General features: G+C 36.1%; 1 protein-coding gene across 9 annotated transcripts in view; it reads right to left on the reverse strand.

Annotated features, from left to right (window-relative positions):
• ALG9 (ALG9 alpha-1,2-mannosyltransferase) overlaps positions 1–20428 on the reverse strand; it is a 128780-nt gene that overhangs the window by 41473 nt on the left and 66879 nt on the right. Inside the window, exon 14 of one of the 9 annotated variants that reach the window (XR_012474372.1) lies at positions 12298–12387. The exons of the other annotated variants lie outside the window; for them this stretch is intronic. The gene's annotated coding sequence lies outside the window, so the exon portion shown is untranslated. The remainder of the gene's footprint in view (positions 1–12297; positions 12388–20428) is intronic. 9 annotated transcript variants of the gene reach the window in all.

Raw genomic sequence — 20428 nt, forward strand, 5'->3', positions numbered from 1 at the left:
TCAGTCTGTCAAATACATTCCTATACAGTAAGAATATTTGTATTGTTTTCCAGACATCTCTAAAGTTATGTTATTTGAAATAATGTGGTAATACCAAATTGTAAACTGAAAATATAACTCAGAATAGCAATCTCTCCCTAAGTCAAATCTTCCCTCAAAACAAGAGTAATGACCTACTTATTTAAAGGTCAAATTATTGCTTTAGAAAGGGGACAGAGAAGAAAAAAGGCTAAATATTTATTTTCTCTAATAGCAAAAACAATAGCTAGCATTTATATATAACACTATATACATTCACAATATTATCTTCATGACTCCTCAAACCTCTCCAAAATAGGAATTATACATACGAGATAAAACAATGTCAGTTACCTCCACAATCTAGAACACAACGAACCCCCAAAGGTAACAATCCAGTAACCAACTCAGAGGCGTATACTAGCTAGCCCTTACTGCCCACAGTCTACCATGTTCTGGCAAAAAATCAAAAAAGGCAAAAATTTGATGCTCAGTGTTGAGGTAGTGCTCTAAGCCAAAACAAAGCTTAGCCAGAGCACTAATGTCCTGAGGGGGCTAGGGCAGGACAGGTGGATGGTGGCATTCCAACTAAACCTGAGGGAAAGAGCCTAGAATCTGCACCCTGCACCTCCCACTGGAAGATGCTTGGACATAGAATAAGACTGGTGAATATGAATTGCCCCTGAGGAAATCATCATCACAGAGAAAGAAGTCAGAAAGTGAGCAACAGGGGACTGAGAAAAAAAAATGAATGAAATTACCAAAGATTTAAGGAGAAGAACCTAATTAAAGATCAAAAATATTAGCAGAAAAGCTAATGGGGGAGACTGATATTAGAAGGAAATGGGGCTTCCAAATCAAGCTAAAGAGTCCAGACATTTTTTATTAATTATTGTAAATCAAAGGAAAATGAATTTATACTTGATGAGACAGAAGACCCTATAGTATGGAACCAATACAGTCTATTCCTCAATTGCTTAAAATAGAAATAAAAATTATGAGAGTAAAATTTATGGTTTACATAGCAGAAATATAATTGACAAAAATATCAAAACTAATCCATGGTAGCAAATGTTTGCAAAGAAATAAAAGAGAGAGTAACTGATTAGAGATATAAATACCCAAAAGTAAAAGACAATTTAGAAGAAAAAAAGCAAAAGGCAAAATTATTAAAAGAAAACATGATCACTATGTAAGCAAAACATATTCATCTTGAAGACAGGCTATGGAGAACCAAATTAAGAAGAACATAGGAAATCAAAAATCTTCAATACTATACAAGAAATAACAGAACTTCTGAACACAGAAAACAAAGCACTAATCAAAAGAATCCAATAGCAAATTGTATGCTACAAACTCCACACAGTAAGTATTAAATTTGACAATTCCACCAACAAACAACAAATTTTGCAAGTGTTGAGGACAAATTCTGAAATATCATGAAATGAACTTCTCAATGATCTACCTGGGGTGAATCAAGGATTTTTAAGATTAAATTATAGAGAAAACACATTCAGGGGGGAAGAGAAGAAGAAACTAGAGGAAAATCTGTGATCTCTCCTAATCTTGTCAAAGGTTAAAAATGAAGGGAAAGTAACTTATTAGGAAGAGGAGAGCATATAGAAGAATAGGAAAAGAGGCAAAAGGAAGGGAATGAAAAAGAGGGAAAGATATGAAGACAACTTGTTTCAGTGGTGGATAGGGTATCACTGTGGAATGCCCTCATGGGAGAAGAGCCATATTCTAAATTACTTATAGGTATACTCTACAGGGAATTTTGGTACATCAAAGAGATCACTTATCCTGCCTTAGAAAAAAGGGAATCAGATACACAAGAAAACTGGGAGGATATGGATCTGGGGATATTGGGAGGCAAATGGTGGCAGTGGGGGGGAAGGCTAATGAGGAGTACAAAGATTAATAATGAACTGCCCAATAGGGGAAAATTCCTACAATAGGAGCAATAGTCTCCCTATCACCTGCAGAAATTGATGTATTTCTAAAAGTGAAGCCCAGTTGAAAATAGGGGCTGGATATAAGATCTACAAAGCAATACTACCTTAGAAGCTTTAATTCCATAAGGAATACAGAGACTAAAGAAAGACTAAATAAGTATAAGGGACATGAATCAAAGAATAAAAATCTAGAATAGACAGAAAAGACAAATAATGAAGAGAATGAGTGATAGAAATCCTTTCTTTAAAAAAAGGTCTAGAAAAGGAAATTTAAAAACAGCAAAATAAGTTGAGAAGTCTAGAGCAGAAGTTTTACTTTGCCTAACTGGGAAGAAAAAGAAGGGAAAATTAAATACCTACTTAAAAATAAAGAGGAACTTATAAGTAAAACTAAATTTAGGGAAAGGAGCAATAAATGGGGGGCAGTGTTTGAAAAAGGTAAAGAAAGCTAATAGGAATAGGGTTGCCTTACGAGAGATTAAGCTAAAACAACTGAAGGGACCTAGTGCTATATTTAGAAAAGAAGGGAGTGAAAAATCCCAATTTGAAAAAAAAATAGAGACAAATGGAGGAAAATTATACACTTAAATCTTATAACCTTCACTATGAATGGATTAAACAGTCCAATAAAATGAAAAAGTGACAGACTGGTTAAGAAACCTTAAAATCTATTCCTTACAAGAAACACATTCATAAACAAAGATATATATTGAATAAAAATGAGGAACCAGAGGAACAATTATCATGCATCAGATGAATGAAAAAAGCAATCATTACAATCAGACAAAGTAAAAAGCAAACATTCAGAAGTTTTTTTAAAATGGCTAAAAGGAATGGCTGAAAGGAATCATAGACAACAAAGCAATATTAAAGCTATGTATTCCAAATACTTTATAATCTAAATTTATAAAGGAAAAATTAATTGAATTTTGAAAGGAGATACAGACAGTAAAATGATGGTAGCAGTAAATTTTAATAACCCTTCTCTCAATATTAAATAACTCCTAACAGAAAGATAAATAAAAGAGGCAAACATAGAACCAAACAAATTGTTGGGCAAACTAATACTAAATGATTTACGTTTTCTTTTTTCTTTAATAATTATTTATTCTCATTTTGTACAAATAATTTTTTATACATTAATAAAATATTCTTGTTTAAGAGTAAACAAAATACCCCCTCCCCCGGAAAAATATAGACTTGCTTGAGTGATAAGTAAAGGGGAGAGAAAAAATTAAAATTAAAATAAAAAATAATAGTAATAATTGTAGGTATGGCCAGGTGGCGCAGTGGACGGAGCACCAGTCCTGGAACCAGGAGCACCCAAGCCCATATCCAGCCCTGTACACCCAACAATCACCCAGCTGTGTGACATGCAAGCCACCCCAACCCCACTGCCCTGCAAAAACCAAAAAATAGAAAAAAGACCCAAAATAAAATAAAATAGTAATAATAGTAGGGGTGGCTGAGTGGTGGACAGAGCATTGGCCCTTGAGCCAGGAGCACCCGGGTCCAAATCCGGCCTCAGACACCCAAAGATCACCTTGCTATGCGGCCCCAGGCAGGCCACCTAGCCCCATTTGCCCTGCACCACCCCTCCCAAAATAATAATAATAATAATAATAATAATAATAAAAAATGTGCTTCAGTCTGTGTTCCAACACCAACAACTCTGTTGAGGGTGTATCACATTCTTTATAAGTACATCACAAAAGTTACTTCCATATTTTTCCACCGCTGCCATTGCTGATTGCAACTCCCTCCTTTCATATTTCTCCACTACCATGTACTCTATTTTCTCTCTCCTTTCAGTCTGACTCTGCTGTAGGGTAGCTGAGTGGTGCAGCAGACAGATCCCCGGCTCTGGGGCCAAGAGGCCCCGAGACCCCATACCACCCCTTAGGCCCAGCATCCACCTGGCCCTATGGTCCTGGACAGGCCTTCCAATCCCAGACCCTTGCAAGAAGTAAAAAAGAAAATGTGTTATATCTGACCACTCTTCCCCCATGGTCCATCCTCTCCTCTATCACTCACATCTCCCCCTTCCCCCTGTCCCCCCCTTCTTACTCCAGATGCCTATACCCCATTGAGTATATATGCTGTTTCCGTTCCTAGACACCTCTGATGAGAGCTAAGATTCCCTCATTCTCCCTTACCTTCCCCCCTTCCATATCATTGCAATAGCTCATTGTAATAAAGAAAAATCTTATTATATGAAATATCTTGGCCTATACCCCCTCTCCTTTTTCTTTCTCTCTTCCCCCCCCCTTTTTTCTATTGACTTCATTTTTACACCACATTTTATCTTCAAATTCAGCTTTCTCCTGTGCTTCATCTACAAAAGCTCCTTCTACCTGCTCTGTTAACTAAGAAGGTTCATATGAGTATTAACAGTGTCATTTTTCTATACAGGAGTACATGCAGTTCATCATCAGGTCCCTCATATTTTCCCCTTCTCTTGCAATCTCTATGCTTCACTTGGGTCCTGTATTTGCTTCACTTGGGTCCTGTATTTGAAGATCAAACCTTCTGTTCAGCTCTGGCCATTCCAACAAGAACATTTGAAATTCCCCTGGTTCATTGAAAGTCCATCTTTTTCCCTGGAGAGGACATTCAGTTTTGCTGGGTAGTTGATTCTTGGTTGCATTCTAAGCTATTTTGCCTTCCAGTATATTATATTCCAAACCCTACGAGCTTTTAATGTAGTTGCTGCTAATTCCTGTGAGATCCTGATTGCAGCTCCATGGTATTTGAATTACATCCTTCTGGCTGCTTGTAATATTTTCTCTTTGACTTGGGAGTTCTGGAACTTGGCTATAATATTTCTGGGGGGTGTTTTTTATTTTTTTGGATCTCTTTCTTGGGGAGAGCAGTGGATTCTCTCCATTTCTATTTTGCCTTCTGCTTCTAGGATATCAGGGCAATTTTCCTGTAGTAATTCTTTGAAAATGATGTCAAGGCTCTTTTCCTGATCATGACTTTCAGGTAATCCAATAATTTTTAAATTATCTTTCCTAAATCTGTTTTCCATATCAGTTGTTTTTTCAATGAGATGTTTCACATTTTCTTCTAATTTTTCCTTCTTTTGGTTTTGAAGTATTGATTCCTGATTTCTGATAAATTCATCAATCTCCCTGAATTCTATTCTTTGTCTGAAGGATTTGTTTTCCTCAGAGAGCTTTCTTATCTCTTTTTCCATCTGGCCAATTCTGTTTTTTAAAGCATTCTCCTCAATAACTTTTTGAACTGTTTTATCCATTTGACCTAAGCTGGTTTTTAGCATGCTATTTTCTTCAGCATTTTTTTTTTTTGGATTTCCTTGACTAAGCTGCTGACTTCATTTTCATGTTTTTCCTGCATCTCTCTCATTTCTTTTCCCAGTTTTTCTTCTAACTCCCTCAATTGATTTTCAGTCTTTTTTGAGCTCTGTCATAGCTTGAGCCCAATTTCTGTTTTTTCTTGGAGTCTTTAAATGTAGGAGCTTGTGTTTCCTCATCTTCAGACTGAGTGTTTTGATCCTTCTTGGGCTCACAGGCAAAATATTTCTCAATGGTGTTCCTCTTGTTTCTCTGCTTGCTCATTTTCCCAGCCTGGGCCTGGTTTTGGGGTGCTTCCTGAGCTTTTGGGACACTCCCACAAGGGTCTCAGTGTGTGAGGTTCTGTCCTCTCTCCTCGTCTGTGAATGACCATATGCGCCCCCCTCTGCCACGGGACTGAGGTGGGGGGGCCCTGCTGTTCTATAAGGGGCCTAGACTGGGATCAGGATCTGAATGTGGTCAGAGCCCCAGAGTCCTGTTCCAGGGACAGAGGACAGAGCTGGGCAGTCTCTCTGCTCCCTCCCTAGGCTAAACTCATTCATGCCCTGGGGGTTCCTGCTTATCGGTGCTTGCTCTGCAGAGGTTCCCCACTGTTCCCCCAAGTTGTGCCCAGTGCTCCTCAGGGCATAGATCAGGAAATGACCCGCTGCTATGAGCTGTGGCTCCCAGAAGGAGGCTGAAGTTCTTCCACTCTGGCGGGCCACCCTTCCAACCCCAGGGAGCAGAGCCTTTCTGCTCTTTTCCAGGTTACCTTGAATAGGAGAACTGCCTCACTGGGTCCCTCTGTGGGTTCTGTCTCTCAAAAATTTAGTTAGAGTCCTTAGTTTATAAGTTTTATGAGAGAGCGCCTAAGAGATGATCCTCTATTGTTGCCATCTTGGCGCCCCCCCCAGATTTATGTTTTCTAACAGAGAAGACTAAAGACTATATTAGGATATAGAGATACTGATGATGTTGATGTTTGTCCTTCATTCTTGAAGATCATGACATACATCAGGGAGGAGATGCCATGACATGCATGTTATTTGGAGTCTAGTTGAAGGGGTGCTGAGCTAAGTCTCCAGTCATACTTTACCTCTAGAGCCATGTGGGTCCAGTGGCCAGATATGGATCAAGATGATTGGAGATGGCCCTGGATATGAGGCAATCAGGGTTAAGTGACCTGCCCAAGGTCATTATACTAAATGTCAAATATCTGAGGCTAAATTCAAACTCCTTTTCTCCTGACTTCAAGGCCAGTGCTCTCTCCACTGCACCACCTAGCATATGTGAAGAAGTTTTACAGATCACAATACAATCACCATTAGAAAATAGGAACAAAAGTCATAAAAACAAATGGAAACAACAATGAAATCCTAAATAAACTGGAAAACTAAAGAAAATTATAGAAATGATAAAAAAGAGGTTCTTTGAAAAGATTAATAAAACTGATATATCTTTAGTGAATTAGATTTTTATAGAGAGGCAGAAAAAATTAAATCAACAAAACAGAAAGGTAAAATCACTAAGTCAGATGAAATAAAAAGAATTATTAAATCCAGAGTTAAATGCATTGAAAATATAAAAGAAATAGAGGAATACCCTCAAAAATATAAAATATCCAAAGTAACACAGAAGACCCATAAGAGATATGAAATAACATCAGAAAGGTAACTAGAACCAGCTATGAGGGAACTACCAAAATAAAGAAATCCTAGTCTTCCTGATGGATTTCCAGGAGAAATCTATCAAATTTTAAAAGAACAATTAATATTAATACTTCAAAATTTTCAAAAATTGAGAAAGCAGTCTACCAGATTCCTTTTATGAGCCAAATATAGTTTTTATATCTAAACCAAGGAAGGATAAAGAACAGAAGGAGAACTACAGGACAATATCATTAATGGATACAAATTTTAAAACTTAGTAAATTTATCTTAGAATTTTATCTAAGAAATTTATCTAAGAAATCATTCATTATGACCAAATTGGATATATATGTCAGGCTGCAGGGAAGGTTCAACATTAGGAAAACAAGCAAGATAACTGATCACATTAAAAACCTAAACATCCCATACAAAGTGATTATGTCAACAGATATAGGAAAAAAATCTTTGATAAAGTTCAAAATTCTTTTATGCTGTAAACACTAAAAGTATAGGCATAGAGCAAACTTTTTTAATATCTTAAAAAGTAATTGTCTAAAAGCAAAAGCAAACATCACACAAAATAGAGATACACTACAACCTTTCCCAATAAACGTAGGAGTAAAGCAAGGATGACCACTCTCCACATTATTATTTGATAAAGTTCTGGAAATCACTTGTAGTGAGACAAGAGAAAGAAATTAAAGGAATAAAAATAGATGGAAGGTAAAACAATAATTTACTACTGATATATATGATAATTGACTTAGATGATCATAGGAATCAACAAAGATAATAAGACAAGAATTTCAATAAATGTTCAGACTATAAAATAAAACTCTTAAAAATGAACATTATTTCTTTATGATAATAATGATATCCAAGAATGATAGAAAGGAGAACTTCATTCCAAATAACTACAAAATGAATATAAAGTATTTAAGCACTAATCTACTAAAATACACAAAATACTTGTATATAATCAATTACAAGTACTCTTTAGAGAAGTAAAAAATAAATTACATAGCTGGGAGAATATTCAGTGTTCATTAATGAACTGTGTCCAGAACTGACATGCTATAAAAAAGTTGATTTATACTTTTAATGTTATACCAATCCAATTATCAAAGGAATACTTTAAGGAACTCAATAAAACAATAACAAATTCATTTGGAAAAATAAAAGCACTAGAATATCAAGGGAACTGTGAAAAGAAGTCAGGATCAAAGGGGAATAATAATTCCAGACTTCAAACTATAAATTATAGAAAAACTCACTAAATTTAAAAGTATAAGTTATTTTTAACCAGAAGTTTATTTGACAAAAACTGCTAAGAAATTTGGAAAATAGTACAGCAAAAATTAGGCTTAGACCAAGACCAATACCACATTCCACAATATATTATAAATAGATACATATATTAAATAGAAATAGATTGTACAACTCTCACAGTTATGGGTAGGAGATATATTCTTAACCAAACATAAAACAGAGGTAATTATAAAAGGTAAAATAGATAATTTTGATTACATGAAACTGAAAAACTCCTGAATGAAATTAATGAAATGGAATGTAGTTGACTGAGGAAAAAAATTGTATCTTGTTTTATTGATAAAGATTTGGTATCTAAGGCATTGAAACAATTTATAATGATATATGTATTTTATTGATGTGTGCATTTGTCTCTAAACATATATACATCCATAGAATGACCAAAAGTCATCCCCAATAAGTGATTAATGTTATATGAAGAAATTTCTTAAAAGAAGAATCACAAACTCTTAAACATGCAAAAAAAACCCACTTCAGATCATTAAAAATAAGAGAAAAATAAATCAAAACAACACTGAGGTTTCATTTACACTCTGAAAATTGGCAAAGATGACAAAAGATGAGAATTCTCAGTGCTGGGGAGGATATAAGAACATATGTATACTAGTGCATTGCTGGTGGAGCTGTGAATTAGTACAACCATTCTGGAAAGAAATTTGGAATGATTAAAATATAGTTTCCAACCCAGAGATTGAATTTCTATGATTCTACAGGGTCATTAAATAATAAAGCAAAGTCCTTGCATACACTATAAATCTTATTATGATAGTATAGAATAGGAAACAAATGTCCTTCAATTAGAAAATAACAGCACAATTGTGGTACATGTATTGGAAGATTACTGAACTATAAGAAATGAAGAATGTGATAAATACAGAGAAGCAAGGAAAGGTCTACTTGAACTTATGCAGAGTGGGATATGAGGCAGTTAAGGAAGCAATATATAAGATGATAATAATGTTAATGAAACCATATCCCTAAAAGAAATCAAAAGTGAATGTTGCAAATTTATTTTTTCTGACTATATGCAACAGTAATTTTAAACAGTCATTTTTACAATGTTTGAGTTTTATAAAAAGTTTTATCAAAGATTGCAAATTTTAAAAAGAAGCATCACTCAAAAGAAGAAATAGAAGATACTGTCATCCCTTTGCAGAGGTGGGAGGTCCATAAGTATTGTATATTATTCATATTTTGAGACTTATTCACTATATTGATCAATAATGGTGATTTTTTTATCTTCCTCTACTTTTCTTATCTTTAAAAAACACTATTATATATGTTATATGGTTTCTGGGAGGGGGAATGTAAAGAGTACTAGGAGAAATTATGGCAATGTAAAAAAATTGATTAAAAACTTTTTTTTTCAATAAAAGGAGAAAATTCATTACAGTAAAAACAAAAGTTAGTAGAGCTCCATGTCTTGGAATAAGACCTCCATTCCAGAGCTAGCTCTGTTCCTTAATTAGCTATGTGACTGAGAAAGTTACTTTATTTTCTTATCTCTCATTTCCTTTATCTGTAAAAAACAAACAAAGAAATGGAGTTCGATTATATGTTTCTTCAAGACCTATAATTCTATGGTCTAAAATAAATCAGTTGAAACAAGAATAAGAATTTCATTAAAATGGAAAATAAACCTCACATATTCATTCTATCTTCTATACTTCTGATGTTATCACTAATACATTTTCACAACACTGGACTTAGAATAAAAAATACACATTTTCCAGAGAGAATCTGCAATGATCCATGGCAACAGATAACTTATTTTTTCCAACTGAGAAATAAAGGTGATAATAACTATTTATGAGAAAAATAAAATGACCTATTCAAAAGTCCTTAGAGTTCTTTGGTATCAAGAAGCTACTAATGCCAAAATCAAATTATTAGGACACTGGTAAATGTGGTAAAGACTTCTGATAATTTTATGAGCATATCAAGTTTGGAGGCCCAAGGGTTTTTGAAAATTATCCATGAATCTGTCCTCAATTCAAACTAAAAATATTGCTATCCATGTGTAATTGGGAGTTAAGTTCCTTTTCCATATTCCATTTGAACTTTAACAACTGTACAAGTTAACATAATATATGAAACTCTATTGTGGTACATAATTGCAATAGACTATTATTTCACTCTATGAAACAATGAATGTGGGGAAGGGAGGTGGTGCATTGCTTCCAAAAAAAGAAAGGGGGAGAGGAGAAAGAGAAAGATGGAAAGGGGGGAAGAGAGAAAAAGGGGGGGGTGAGAGATAGATACAGAGAGAGACACACAGAGAAAGAGAGAGAGAGAGAGAGAGAGATTCAGAGAAGTATGGGAAGACTGACATGAAATGAAGCTGCATGAAGTAAGTAAAACCAGGAAAACAATATATACATTGACAATAACAATTTTTTTTGCAAGGCAATGGTGTTAAGTGATTTGCCCAAGATCACACAGCTAGGTAATTATTAAGTATCTGAGGTCAAATTTGAATTCAGGTCCTCCTGACACCAAGGCTGGTGCTCTATGCACTGTGCCACTTAGCTGCCTGGATAATAACAATTTAAATAAAAAGAAAAATACACAAAACTCTAACTGTTAGATACTTATAAATACCAAGCTTAACCATAGAAAAAAAAAACACCTCCCTACCTACTCATTTCTTTGCAGAAACAGGGGACTATAGATGTCAAATATCTGCCAGGCCTAAAGGCAAGAAGATCTGAGATCAAATGTGATTTCAGACACATCTGTGTGACCCTGGGCAAGTCACTTAACACAGTTTGCCTTAAACAAATGGAGAAGGACATGGCAAAGCACTCCAATATCTTTGCCAAGAAAACCCTAAATAGATTCACAAAGAGTTGGACACTAATGAAACAAATGAACAGCAAAAATAATAAAACCTCTTTGGAGCAAGATTTCTTAGATAAATATATCTAATTTTTTTTCTTAACTAAAGTCAGTTTAAACTCAGAATGATTTTAGTTAAGGAAAAAAAGAACAATTAAGATCCCCTGAAATCTATCAGAACCTCCAGTTGAAAAGTTCAAAACTCCTTTTCCACAACCAGCATCATCAGCAATTCAAAAATCAAAAGGTTAGATTAGATTTAAATCTGACTTAAAAAGTTATGCCAAAAAGATTATTTTGGTGTTTCTTCAGCTTTAATCATTCTTTCTTGCATCAAAAATAACAAAATTGTAGGGTGACATTAAGGCATGATCATGAAACAAAAATGTGTTTCATTTCATTAGTCACAGGCTACATATCAGCCAGCTGTCGAAGCTAAAAATATACCATGCTTAAAAAATTTGTAAACCATAAGGCCATAAGACATAAAGACGATGCTGAGAGAAATGTGTCTTCTTTTTGCTTCTGACAGTTAGTTACATTTGAAAGAATATTTAAACCTTTCAGAGCTTCCCTCCCCGTAAAAGATAATCATAATATAATGTTGATCAGTACTGTTCTGATTATGGCTTCTACATTCTCTAATCCAGGGAATCTCAAAATTGGAAAGAACTTCAGGTCCCCAACTCTGACCCTCATCTAAACCATCAACAGCTACTTAATTATAGAACCTTGGACTGAAAAGGGACCTGAGCTATGAGCCTTTTAACCTAGCCCCCTAATTGAGAAACAATTTTCATTTACAACAACCCCAAAGTAGTCATCCAGGATTTTGGAGGGTGGGATTAACTACCTCAAAAATGAATTCCATTTTCATACAATACCCCTATTGAGGAAGTCTTCCCTCATCTTCCCTTCTGGCACCAAGTGAGATAATTCTAAGTCTTCCATCACTACTATAATTAGGGTAACAGCAGCAACAATAACTAGCATTTACTTAGCACTCTGGAGTTTTCAAGGCAATTTAGCTTCACCTTATCTGAACATCACAATAATCCTGAGATGTAGGCGCTATGGAGTTTTTGCCTCCATTTCACAAATGAAGCTGAGAGAGGTTAAGCAACTTACCCATGGGTAAGTAATTATTAGTTGGTATTCAAACTCAGGCCATCCAAGCTTCAAGTCCAGCCCTCCACCTATTTTTTACAATACCTTAAAAAAAGACATTCCTTCAGATATCTGACCGCAGTTATGATGGCTGGGCTTTCTCCTTGTTCAGAAGTTCCAGAGAATCCAAAGACCCTGAACATTGAAAGAAGCAGTGAGAGCGGCAGTAACAACTATCTTGCAGTTTCAATGCCACCCCTGGTGGCACACTCCTGCCCCTTTTGGGGATTTAGAATCATAGTGTTGACTTAATAAAAATAACAGAAGTATTTTAAGATAAGGTAATACTTAGGACATCCATTTTGTTTTAGCAAGAGAAAATGAACTTGCCTGGCTAAGTATGTCTGGTTCAAGGAGGAATCTGGTTGAACTAAATTGTTTATCAAACTGAAGCAGACTCAGCTGTAAACATTTGAATACTTAAAGGGAAAAAGAAATACACAATGAGGAAAAGGATCTACCTTGCATAGTCTTTTTTTTTTTTAGGTTTTTGCAAGGCAAACGGGGTTAAGTGGCTTGCCCAAGGCCACACAGTTAGGTAATTATTGGATTTGAACCCAGGTACTCCTGACTCCAGGGCTGGTGCTTTATCTACTACGCCACCTGGCCGCCCCAACCCTGCATATTCTTAAGAAATCAAACTGGAAAAATGAATTACAAAGAAATTCATTCTTGGTCACCTTTGTAAGACTGTGTAAATGGGTATGGTACCACAAGACTGGAAAAGGGCAAATGCTTGTCTGATTTCCAAAAAAGGAAAGAAAATAGGATTTACAATAAACTATTATGCATGGCTTTGATTCTTCAAGAAATTCTAAAATGTACTATGAACGTGTTGGTAAATATCTATCCATGGAGTTATCAAGAACAGGTCATACAGAATATCAGATGAACCTCAGCTCCTTTTGTGATGGGACTATTAGACTTAGCAGACAAGGGAATTCCATAAGTACATAGAGGTGAAGATCGCACAGAACTCTCCAGAAGCACGGGGGGGGGGGGGGGGGGGGGTTGTATCTTGAAGTACATGAAAGGGAGTGCCAAGTCAGGACAGGCCCAGTTATTCAGAGTTTGAAATTCCAGCAGATTTTACACGTGATCTAAGAAGCCACTGGGGCTCAGAGGATGAAGAGAGGGGAGGGCAGTGATGTGGTCAGATCTGTGATGGAGGAAAACCATTTCAGCAGAGGTGAGTGAGGAGAGAGCTGAAGCAGGGAGATCAGATGGAAGCCATTCTAGTAGTCCATGAGAGGGGTGATCAGGACCTATACTGGATGACTGGAGACAAGGGAGACATACAAGAGAGGTTGTGAAGGCAGAAAGGATCAGGTCTGCAATGGATCAGCTATGTAGGACAAGTGAGTGGAGCTGAGGATGACCCCAGGGTGTCTAGGAAGCCTGGGTGACAGGGGAGAGGGAGGTGCCCTCACTAGTAATAGGAAAGACCAGAAGGGAACATTTGGGGGAAACGACAAGTTCTATTTTGGACATGCTAAATATATAGATGGGAGAATCGTTTATATAGAGATAATAACTGAACATGAGATAATATAGGGCAAAAAGAAGAGAGCTGAATCCAATATTCTCTCTTCCCTCTCTCCTGGCTCTCCTTCTGAGATGGCCAGTCTTCTTTCATCTCCTGTGCTGGATCATGATCTGTCTTCCATCTCTGTGGAGTACATGCCAAAGTAGTTCTTTCTTCTTTTTTACATTCCATACCAGTGTCAGCAATTGCTCCTTTGGGCTCAATTATTATCTCTATGCAAATGACTGCCAAATCTTTATATCCACTTCTAGTTTCTCTCCTCATATTCAAATTGTCACTCCCCTTTGATCCAATCAGCTGCCAAAAACATCTCTCACATCTGTCTTCTCTGCCCTCACAGTCATCACTCTAATTCCGGTAAAATTCCCCTGCTCATCTGCCTTTCTGATTCTCCAGCCATTGAGGGCTCCTCCTAAAGCACAGCTCTGAGTGCATCCCTCCCCTGTCCACACAGCTTCAACTTTTTCCATGTTTATGGCAAATTATTCTCCTCCACTGACAGCATTTCTGCAAGGGGGGCCCCTTGTTGCTCCCACTTTTTTGCTCAGGGTCTCCCCTTGTGGTCACCTCACAGAATCCCAAGCTTCTTTGGAAGCTCCGGCTCACTGCTACCTCCTACAGGATGCCATTAGTGACTCTCGCAAGCACTCCTATTCTTTATTCCCGAAATTACTTTGATTTTACTTTGCACACGTTGTATTTATTTATCTTTGCACACATGTTATATTTATTTATCTGGATAGATGTTTTCTCCACAGAATATAAACCCCTGTTTTGTATTGTATTCCCAGAGACCAGAAAAGTGACTGGTAGCACATAACAGATAGCTGTTAAATGATAAGATGGCAGACCAGATGGCAGAACTGATATCCAGAAAACTCTTTGACAAAACTCATGACTTCGAACACTGGTAAGAATCTAAATGGATGGAATTCTAGAGAGATCAATGTAAAAACCTTGCACTGGGATCAAAAAAATTCAACTTCACAATCAATCAAAAAGCCTTTACTGTGTGCTAGGCATTATGCTAAAACAAGCTTATAGGACCTATGGCTAGAAAATTTATTTTTTTTTAATCTACTGAAAACTCCATCTGAGTTGTCAATAGCGCGCTGGACATGGAGTTAGAAAAGGCCCAAGTTTGACTCTTACCTGTGACCTCACAAGACAGCTATAGCTATAAGGATCAAAAGAAATAATAGGATTAATCATTCTGCAACCTTAAAGTGCTACAGAAATCATCAAAAGTGGAGCTCCTGGTGTGCAAACTTATTTCACCAATACAATCTGCCAGTACTTTGGAGCCGTAGGGAGCTCCTGCCGAAAGGGCACATTGCCAGCATTCACCCAGTGACCTAAGCCTAGTTCTTCATGACTCCCAGATCAGCTCCCTCTTCACTCAACAGTGACCATGGTAGACAGAGAGGCTAGGTCAGTCTTAGACTAAACTAAGGAAGATTATGATGACCAAGGAGATATTGATCTCTCTGTCTTCTCCTATCATCTGACCACATCTTCATATACATTTTAAATAAAAAACAACAACAAAAAAATCACTACTAAGTGTCCAGAGGCAGGCAGGCAGCTAAGACAGTAAAGAAAGAATGACAGTATTTATGTTGTACTTTAAGGTTTGCAAAGGACTTTACAAATATGATCTCGTTTGATCCTCATAATTCAGGGAGGTAGGTATTATTACTAGAGTAATAATCATACAAAAGCTACAGAGTATGTCATACCAGGATCCACTGAGAGAAATAGGATTATTGACTCTGAAGAAAAAAGACCTAAAAGGGATGAGGGAATTGTCTTCAAATATTTGAAGTTTTGGCCAGTAGAAAAGTCAAGAGGACAACTTGTTGGAGATGTTGTCCAGGTACAGTCTGGATTAGATGGTCATCTAAGGTTCCTTTCATTCTGACATCTGTGACCCCTGTTTTCCCTCCAACAAACCCCAGGATTTTCTTCTTTTAGCTAAACATTATATAAAAATAAAATATCAACATTGAGTCACATAAGCTTTCTGGTTCTCAGTTTCCTTATTTACAAAATAAGGGAGGTTAAGGGCTAGGATTCTGACACTGAAGAGAGAAAGCTTAATATCACTTCTACATGTAGCACAATCATCCCATCTCAAGGAAGAAAAGGGTCTGAATGACATATCTCATTATACTAGAAAAATGCAATGTGAGGGGGGTGAGGACATTGCTTCTTTATCACAAGTAGCTAAGAATCAATCCAGAGCTAGACAACTATACTATTAGATTTCCATCTCTGGTCAATAGGCCCTTCCAGGATAATGATGACAATAGTCCCTGCCTGAAACAAAGCTTTTAGCTCAATAAAACATCAGATTAGAAAGTGAAATTAAAGGGATGGGAACAGGTTGACATATAAATATTCTTATTAGAAGCTAAGTGATTCATTCTTTGGTTGTCTTTTTAAGACCAGGCAGCTATTAAATTTAAAAGAGACTAAGTAATTTCTAGAGCCTAAGAGATTAACAAGATCACTCAAAAGACAATACATTCAATAAAACTGGAAAAAAGAATTAAAGAATTTCCTCATTCCAAGTCCAGTGGTTTCTAATATAAAGTATTTTTCTAAACTATAAAGAGCCAAAGAAATGTGAATTATTGTCATTATGCTGCTATTCATCATAAAGTGGTTTCACTATTCTCTAGAGATGTCCTCTAAGTTATGATAGAAGTTGTGGGGGACCTAGAAATATTTGCAAAAGGGAAGTCTTCAAATATGTCTCTGTCCTGCTGATAATTCAATTCAAATTTATTGTGCCTCTTTTAGAAATTCAGTCCTGTGCTGGGTTCTGCAAGGAACATATATAATAAAGCCTCTTGCCCTCAATAAATTCACAACTCAGTTGAAAACACAAAATTTACACACATGAAATGATAGATCAAAATAGAGAATGAGAGTTGGGTAAGGCATTGAGTAATACAGACTATAGAGGACCACAGACACTCTAAGAAGGCACAGAGCAAAGTGGAATTGAGAGAAGATTCAGGTTCTAGTCTCAAGTTCCATAAACTAGCTTCATGGCTTTGAGGTATTTGGCTTCAGTTCTCTTATCTATAAAATTTAGAAGCTGGATGAGATGATTTCCAAGGTTTCTTCTTCCTGTGATTATGATTCTTTTTATCATTTACAGGAAATGTTTCAGTTCAACAAAGCCAAGATATTCAAAATGAAGAAAACAAAAGCAATTTAATCAATACACTAATTTTTATTCCAAGGGATGGAGACATTTCCAACAGGGTAATCAAAATTAAAGAAAAGTTGGCTCTACAAGCACTCTCCTAAGTAGTTGATTCCCCCCTGCCCCATATATGTATATAAAAATATAATAAGAAATAGGCTTATTCTTTTATTAGCTGTCATAGACTCTATCAGTTTAGAATTGGAAAAGACCTCAGAGATCATATAGTCTCCTTTTGTTTTATAGATGAGGAAACTGGAGCTTATATAAACATATATAAAGCCTCTTGCTCAGGACCTGTCTTCAATAAATTCATAACTCAGTTGAAAATACAAAATTTACACACATGAAATGATGATAGATCAAAATAGAGAATGAGAGTTGGGTAAGGCATTGTGTAATACAGACTACAGAGGACCATGTTCATAGTAACCATTCATCAGTGACAGAGGTGAGACAAGAACTTTGGTCTCCTGACCAAGAAGACCAAGACCAAGACCAAGACCAGTCTTTTTGCCCTATTACCCTTTTTTCCCCTGGAGTTGCAGGATTACTATTCTCCAAAAAATGGAGATATAGGGATTAGGTTTGTCAAGGTAACATTTTCAAGACTGATCACATCCTATGAGTTTCTAAAACTCACCATGAAGTCAACTTTTAGAATATATTGTTTTTGTGGGGTAGTGGGGTTAAGTGACTTGTCCAAGGTCATACAGATTGTAAGTATGAAGTGTCTGAGACTGAATTTGAGAGAAAGAAAACTGGTAAATTCTGTTAAGGATTGTACCTGTAATTTCATTAGTGTAAGGACCTCCTCTACCATTGCAAGTCATGGACTTCTCTGTAGTTTATGGTCTTGAAGAATTATCTAGAGCACTGATAGACTGACTTGCTCAGGGTCTTATAACTAGTATATGTCAAGGGCAAGACTTGAACCTGGTCTTCCTACTTTGGGGCCAGCCTCTACAGACTTATGGTACCCAGCCCCCTCAAACAGTTTTGTTTAATTGCATTTTTTATTTTTTTAAAATAATTCTTTGTTATAAAAAGTGACTCACTAGGGGTAGGGAAGACAAATAATTTCAAATGAAGTTGATAAAAACAATCAAAAAATTTTAAAACCTCTAATAAAACTATTTCTATTATATTTATCAACTTTAGAAAAAATCAAATAAGGGAGGAAAAGAAGATTTATAATTGAATAATGAATACTGAAATACTCCTACTACTAGATAGCTAGGCCATATTCAAATCTAGTATGTACTTTCCAAAAATCCCAAAGATCTTATAGATCTTGTTAGTTCTTAACACCCCCTAGAAGAAAGCAAAGAGTAAGTTATAATTTGTAAAAATAGTGAAATTTTCCATTTCAGCTGAAAGAAATGAGTTGTAGAAAGTCTAAGCTAGGATCATAGTCCTGAGGTCAAGGGCTAGAGAAGGCTAAGAGTCAAATGAAAATTTTTCTATCAGTATGCCAAAGGAAAGTCACAGGGGGCAGCAACTCTCATGCCTGATAAAGTTACAATTAATTAGAAGAAAGATCAAGTACAATGAATATCTCTCTGACACATACTAAGTTACCACAGATCTGAATGAAGCAACACCACTCTGTAATGATGTTTGCAAAATATCTTAAATTTAAAAGCTAGTTTAGAAAAATGAAACATAGATTATGTAGAATTCAATAGTAAGACACCAAATCCTCTGCTTTACAAAATCCAGTGTAAGTAATCTGTCCATAGGGAATATTTCTCACCAGTATGAGCCACAGAAATCTAAGAAAATTTTGCCAAAAAAAAAAAAAACCCCAAACCCCCAAAACTCTAAAATCATAAATATATGTAGTAAGCTATAGGGACAATAGGTCTAGCTTGTTTTTTTTTCTCAAGATGTAGAGCTTTCTAAGTGGTATCCATGCTTCCTTTATAATCAGCATTTTAAGAGCAAGAGACTGAGTACAGGCTCCCAAACTGGAGTCTGTGAACATCTTAAAAATTTTGAAAACGATATTTCAATATTACTGATTTCTTTTGTAAGTGTATGTATTTTATTTTATGCATCGAAAGAGGTATACCAGCTTCACCAGACTACTAAAGGGATCCAAGGCACACAAAAAAAGGTTAAGAACTCCTCTAAAAAATTAGTAAAACCCAATCTCCTAGGTATCCTGGGGCATGTCAATAATAATAATCCTATGGAATGGGTACTGTGGGAAATGTTTTACAATTATTTTCTTATTTGTTCATCACCACAACCCTGGGAGGTAAGTACCCTCATTTTATAGATAAGGAAACTAAGGCAAATAAAGGTTAAGTGATATCCCCAGGGTCACCTAGCTAGTAACTAGCTGAGGCTGGATTTGATCTCAGGTTCTCCTGATTCCATGTCTAGGACTCTATTCACTGGGCCACCTACTTGACTTAAGAAATTCTCATCAGAAAACAAAACTGAGCAAATCCTGGGGTCAGGGATTGTGATGACCAGAGCCCAAGGACTTAGGAAGACATCCAAGGCCATCACAACTTTTTGTGACAGCTTTTCTTAGAAGCAGCTTTCTCTCAATTTTAGTTTCAACTGTGTAAGAGAAGAGAAGGTAGTTAACTGGGCACTTATTATATACTGGATGCTTAGAGGATAGAATCATCTGAAATCTCATCCACATGGAGGCTGATGCAGCTTTGATACTGAATGCCTTTCTTCCCTCAGTTGACTCTCCTCTCTGATTGGAGGACTGGAGATGAAAACAACAGACTCCTCCCAAGGTCTTCCTTTATAAAGACTCAGAACTCTCTAATTAACTTCATTTTTCATTTAACTGCTCAACTCCCATTAACTGTTTCTATTCCAGGAATATCATCCTCTCATCATCTGGGAGATGAGTTTTTTAGCTTCCTTTTATGTACTGTCTACTTCATTAGATTATAACTCTTTGAGAGCAGAGACTGCCATTTTTTGCTTTTCAAGACAAAAGATAAAGCAGCAGGTTTTCTTAGTTGGGAAATTGGAAATGCCAGAATTTTACAATTTCTACAGATAACACTGAGCAACTTAACAGAAAAACATTTTGACATTTAGGCTATAAGATGTTTCTTCAATAGACCAGGTACCATAATATATGCTTTTCAATAATCCTATAAGATGATTTTTCTTTTTGTTGGGATCCAGGAGGAGTATTTTTTTCCTCATCTCTTTCAGCAATGAACTTAAAGGAATCACAGGTCAAAAATGTCATCTTCCAAAGGAAAATAAATTAAATATGGATGCCTATCATAAATCAAGATAAGGAGAAATTTAACAATGCAGTTATGCAGGGCATCCCTGTTCCAGGGATGTCAGGGTACCAGGGTAACCAGAAAAGCTTATTCAAATGAGGGATCAAGTCTAAGCTGCCTGTTTTACAGAGAACAAACTGA

This window comes from Macrotis lagotis, chromosome 1 (genome assembly GCF_037893015.1).
Source record: "Macrotis lagotis isolate mMagLag1 chromosome 1, bilby.v1.9.chrom.fasta, whole genome shotgun sequence".
Taxonomy (NCBI): Eukaryota; Metazoa; Chordata; class Mammalia; order Peramelemorphia; family Peramelidae; genus Macrotis; species Macrotis lagotis.